Source organism: Adiantum capillus-veneris, chromosome 23, assembly GCF_014529385.1.
Source record: "Adiantum capillus-veneris isolate H3 chromosome 23, ASM1452938v2, whole genome shotgun sequence".
Taxonomy (NCBI): Eukaryota; Viridiplantae; Streptophyta; class Polypodiopsida; order Polypodiales; family Pteridaceae; genus Adiantum; species Adiantum capillus-veneris.
Genome location: NC_140953.1, coordinates 137460592 through 137466784, shown reverse-complemented (window position 1 = coordinate 137466784; position 6193 = coordinate 137460592). Strand labels below are relative to the sequence as shown.

Here is a 6193-nt window from a genome sequence, read left to right as displayed (position 1 = left end):
TTTGATGTACGATATGGTAGCCACAAGACTAGACATTGCACATGCAGTGGGAGTGGTTAGTAGGTACATGGTAAACCCTGGCAAGAAGCATTGGAAAGCAGTGAAGAAATCCTCATATAATTGAAGGGTACAGCTAGCAAGTGTTTACGCTTTGAAAACACTAATGCATCTATTGTAGGTTACACGGATGCGGATTATGCAAATAGTGTGGATCGTAGAAGATCCACATATGGCTATGTGTTCATGTTTGTTGGAGCATCTATCTCTTGGAGATTGTGTCTCTTGCACGTCTTCATCTACCATTGAGGCAAAATATGTTGGTGCATCTGACGTAAGCAAGAAAGCCATATGGTTAGCTCGTCTATTGGGAGATTTGGGTATTCACGAGGTTCTAGTATTACATTGTGATAGTCACAGTGCCATTGCTTTGGCAAAGAATCCGGTGTTTCACTCAAAGTCAAAACACATAGAGGTCAAATACCATGTCATACGAGATGCATTGGTTGGCAAGCACATCGAGGTTGTCAAGGTTCACATTGACGACAACCCCACAGATGCTCTCACGAAGAGCCTAGCCTCGGAGCGATTTACACATTGCATAAAACTTATGGGTGTAAGATGAAGCTTAAGTGATCCTTCATCAACTTTGTATAAACTAACTATACTAATGCCATTATTGGCCACCATGACCTTCAAGTGGGAGGTTGTTGGGATGTAAGCCAGGTGGCCGTGCAAAACCACCCTTACTCTTTCTTTCCCTAATCAATATAGGGAGAGAAAGTGAGAGAGTTGACTCTCTCTCACTTTCCTCTCCACTAACCCAAATTGTATGTGCTTCCTCTCTTTCTCCAATTCTCTTCTCCCCTCTCTTACATGCTTCCCTCTCTTGCACACTCCGCCTTAGACAACCCCCATAGCTGAGAGCACCAAAAGGTCAAGGACTTGATCTGGGAGGGGTGGCCATCGCGTGTGCATGTGTGTGAGTGCATGATGGCGGGCCTCAACAACTTGACAAAGTAGCGTGAGAGGTGTGATATGAGGATTGACGGGGTAGCAATAATGAGCGAAGTAGGCATAAGGCAAGGAGGGCAAGGAGGATGCCAAGGGCGGGCAAGGTGCTTCATGATGGCAAGGGTGGAGCGAGTACTTATGAGTAGGCAGTCAAGGGCCAAGTTTGTTGCAGAAGGAGACGACTGAGTAGTGTCACCTCATGAAAGGCGCGAGCCTCCCTCTCCCTCTCTCTCTCTCTCTCTCTCTCTCAAGCTAGGTCTTGTCACTGACCATACACCTCCTAGCTCCACCCTGATCTTCCTGCCTGTGGAGATCATAGGACAGCCCATCGACTCATTACTTGAGGACTAGCTGTTATATGGGGCACCAGCTCGTCTTTGTGATGTTGCTACAATTGGTTTAGGCATTGTAGCTAGTATCCGCTGATGTAGATGCAAATGCAGGCTCTCATTGTTCACAATTACATGATGCAGGGCACAACCACCAAATCGTCACAGTACGAACCGACTACCTCTTTTGGGTGGCACGTGTAGGAGACAGGTTGGTCAAAAAAGGCGCATTAACAAGTCACTACGTTTCCAGTAGTCCTGAATGGAGTGTAGCATAGAAGAACGCACATCAGGTGGGCTTCTACGGTATAGTGGACACTGTAGCATGAATAATTGCCGTGAACAAGAAGGGAAGTGGCTATTTTAAGTCTGCGCAAGCGGCGATCAACTCTATTCCTAGTGAAAATATTGAATGAGTGGTCCTTCAGATTGAGGCGGTAGTTTATGAGTGAAGGAAATAATGCCACCCCAAAATCAACAAAAATAGTGTAAAAAGCCAAAAAAAAACCCTAATTTTCTGAAATTTCCTCTTGACAAAATCAAGGAAAGGAATTTTGTATGTTCGGAAAAATGATTTTCCCAAAACACTGAACATCATGTTATAATGCAATGCTTTGCCATAGAGAGAAGGTGAAGATTCCTAAGAAGAAGTCGTACATCACATTCCAAGGTGCCACAGGCAAACAAGCTGGCTAGACGATGATCACATGCACGACAACGCAAGGTCTACAGGCTCCATTTTCGAGACACCTTAATGTCGGTGATGTCTGATGGCTTTATATCCAAAGACATCACTTTCTCGGTACGTACAAGTGCAAGCTAATTTGTTTGAGTATTGATGATGATGATGGTGTAGCAATCAATAGCAACTTATAATACGAATTCTTGACTATAAATTGTTGCATGCTTCCACAACACGGCACCTTATCCCCATCCTGGCTCCAATGACATGCAGGCGGTGGCCTTCCAAATATCTGGGGACAGAGCCACGTTTTATAACTGTCAGTTTTTAGGAACACAAGATACCTTGTACGACCATAAGGGCCGCCATTAATTCCACAATTGCTACATACAAGGCTTTGTGGACTTCATTTTCGGTGGTGGACTTTCACTCTATAAGGTAAATAGGGCAAGGTTCAATTTAAGCATGCAATGTAATTTTGGCATAGTCTATATAATAATCGGTACTATGGATGACTGGTGATTGGTTTAATCATGATGGTAATATCATATATGTGAACTGCGTGCAATTGCCAAGGCTTGTGGCTCTTTTATGGCACAGAAGCGCAATGGCCCCAACAAACCAAGAGAATACCACGCAAGTTGGCGATGCCACTAGACAAATGCAAAATTGGGCTCAACTGGTACTCCTATTGGGCCAGCAACAATTTTAATAAGTAGTCTCCAGTCCTCATAGTCGAATAGACCACCTTTCTTTACTTGATTGGCCTAAGGCCTTTTTATCTTGGGTGAACCTCAAGGAGACTGCTCCACGTCGACTACTTATTTGACGTCAGATCAGTGCACATCCACTTGGACATGAGAGAGAGAGAGAGGGGGGAGGGGAGGGAGAAGGGATATATAATACAATGGAGAGAGAGAGAGAGAGAGAGAGAGAGAGAGAGAGAGAGAGAGAGAGAGAGAGAGAGAGAGGGGGAGAAAGAAATGCACACACACACGTGTGTGTGTGTGTGTGTACATTTAGAGAGAGAGAGAGAGAGAGAGAGAGAGAGAGAGAGAGAGAGTTAAGAAAAAAAGCTTGCTCCAAAGATTGTGGAGCGAAAGGAGCTTTTTTTAAAATTGCTCAATTGAGCAAAAAAATCCTCCAAAAGCTCCCTACATTCCCATCCCCTCTTTAGAATTGTTGAATGACCCATCAAAGATCCTCCCTTCTTATTTTGCGAGCAACTTCAAAATCTACAAGGCTTGTCAAATTTCATTGGTACTTTTATTGTTAAGCCATCGATCTCAAAATTTATGATCACTTCATCAATTTTCTTGATCCTACTTCTCTTCTTCTTCACAAATTCAACAAAGATTAGCAATTTTAAAATTGAGTGCTTCCATACCGGTTTACGACTGTCGCTAAGCGCAATTTGATGAAAAAATTGTCAATTAACATTTAAAATCAAGTATTCAAATCGGATCTTTGCCTATTTGATCCTTATCTCTTCACAAACTGAAATTATGTTTCCGATTTTCGCCGGGGGATTCACCATGGAAAACTTACCGCACCACGTAAGTGCAAGGGAGGGTTTTTTTTTACAAGTTAATAAGCGTATAAGTTAGGGGCAGGCCCTCGATAATTTATCTCCCAAGCTTAAAAATAAGGGAGGGGGGTATCATATTTATGGGAGAGGGGAGGGGGAAACGTGACCCGGGTTAATTACTTGTAACGATTGGTCATTGGTGTGCACGAGGGTTTGGATGAATTTTGGGGAAGTTTTTTATCAGGTCACACATCAAATTTTGCATCAAGCCCGTCATAGATAAGGACTAATTTGGAGTAGATCAAGGGTTGATTTACACCAACTTTGGATGGGTCAGAATTGGACGAGTAGCCAGAGTGCACGTTGATTGAGCGCATAATTTGAAAGTCAAACTAAGACACATTGAGGGTACATCTAGTTATCAACGAAAGTGGTTCCTTAGTACGTTGTCAGTCAATATGCTACACACTCTTTGACTAGTTTTACTCGGCTAGATCATGTGAGACCTAAATTTTATATGTAAGATAGGGGTATGATAGTTTTCTTTGTTGATTGTCGTATAAGTGTAGAAAGGGGGTCATATTTTCTAATATGAGTCATATATAGGGGTTTTATCAAAGCTGTCTGCTCGCAGTAGCTGGCATCATATATAGGGGTTTTATCAAAGCTATCTGCTCGCAACAGTTGGTGTCCCGTTTTGTATATAGAGTGAATCCCCCAGACGATTTTCACGAGCCACCTCACTCTGATACCAGTGTTGGGAGACTCGAGATAATATATGTCAGAATCTCAAGCTGTCCACACACACACACACACCCTTCATACATCTCAGTATCTCTCCCTTTCCAAGTACACATACACAGATAGACAAAGACAACGCAATCTACACACACACACACAAAACATAGTCAAGATGGTGAAATCTTGTAAGAGAAAATGATATGAACAAGATTAGAGGACAGATTAGAGCAAACAACATAGCTTAAGGGAAGGAGAGAGAAAATCTTGCAAGAAAATGGGTTAAAGTTGTAGCTCCCAAACAGTTAAGTATTTAATTTCTTTACACTTGAGTTCATGGGTGGTACCTATCACTTATTGCATGAATCTTCATAGGGTAGGTTCTCACTAACGTTGTACAACAAAGCCACACAGGCTTATTGAAAAAAATAACTACAACACTTATGCTAAAATAAATGGCCGAAAGGAATTATTGGTTTTATTGCCGATGTCTTCTTCTCAGTTTCTAAAGTTCCAATCTACACAGCATCACCTCACTTATTACTGAAAAATAAAGACAGCACGGTGATTAGCCATTATACAACTGCTATCCCAATTGTAATGCTAACCACATACAACAAAAGGTGCTCAATATCGTAACAATAGGAATGATGGAAGATTTCCTATATCTCAGATCTCAGAGAGATCTCTTACATCCCTCACTCGCCTACATGGTATTTCATTTTCGAGTGGCTTCCATTAGCAAGAGAATGGGGTCTAGGAGGGCCTTTTTATCTGGCACTTTAAGACAATCCAACCTTCAGTTTTGAGAAAGCAATCAAAGGACATCTTTTGAATGCAACATGAAAAATGGCTAGTTTACTTGAATTCAAAATTTTCCCCCGAAATGAGGTTTAAAATCTAGCAAGTAAAACCATACCATGTAACATATGTACAAAAAGATAAAGATTGCATATCTATTATTTTTTTTCAAAATGGAGATTATATGTAAGAGTTATAAACGGCCAAATTATAAATTTTTCACCTCCTTTTTTAGAAAGAAATATTTCTTTTTTTAAATAATTAGTAAAAGGGGAGTTTTATGGTTTTGAATCCAAAAGGCATACCCCACCTTACTGGAAGTGTTGTTATTCACCAAGTCTTGATATGTTCCTATTGGTGCAATAACAATTTTCCTCGTTGCCCTAGTCTCCACCCTAGGTAGTACTGAATCGTCTCAAAATCATTTTGTACAACACATCATTAAACTTCCTTGCTAGACCATTACCACATGTATACCTTTAAAGGGTTGATAGATACTTAAGAGCCCTCCTACATTTACCCAGTGTCCCTTAGAACATGTATACCTTTAAAGATATGATACCTAAGAGTAGTGCTACATACACCAAATCCCTTGTTGGACCTTAGCACATGTAAACTTTCAAGGGTTGATAGCTAAGAGCCTTGCTACAGACAATAGATAGCAAAAGTTTTATTTGGGCCTTCTAAATTTAAAAAAGATGTATATAGCTTGAACAACCAAGATTTGCATTAGGTAGCAAATGGCAATCACAACTTGTGGGATTGAATATGAACATACATTGGTGGGATGCTAGAGAAAATAGTAGTCACATCTTGTGGGATTGAATACAAATATACATTTGCGCTAGTAGATTTTGAAAAGGACAACAATTTTGAGGTTATATTGGTACGCCCATTTATGTGACAACTTAAAACGATTCAAGATTGGGGTTATGACCATATCTTACTTGAGACGGCTACAATAGTGCTCCTAAAAGACCATTCCTATAGAGATGTCACTTGAAGACCTATTGAAGAGTTTGACTCAACCACGATAGATGAACCAAAAACTCCCATATGGCTTCAAATCAAAACTCACATTTGAATGTGTGGAGCAATCGACTA

At 40.9% G+C, this 6193-nt stretch overlaps 1 pseudogene; it reads left to right on the top strand.

Annotated features, from left to right (window-relative positions):
- The first annotated feature begins 1369 nt into the window (after positions 1-1369).
- On the top strand, positions 1370-2679 carry LOC147428675 (putative pectinesterase 68; annotated as a pseudogene).
- The last annotated feature ends 3514 nt before the right edge of the window (positions 2680-6193 follow it).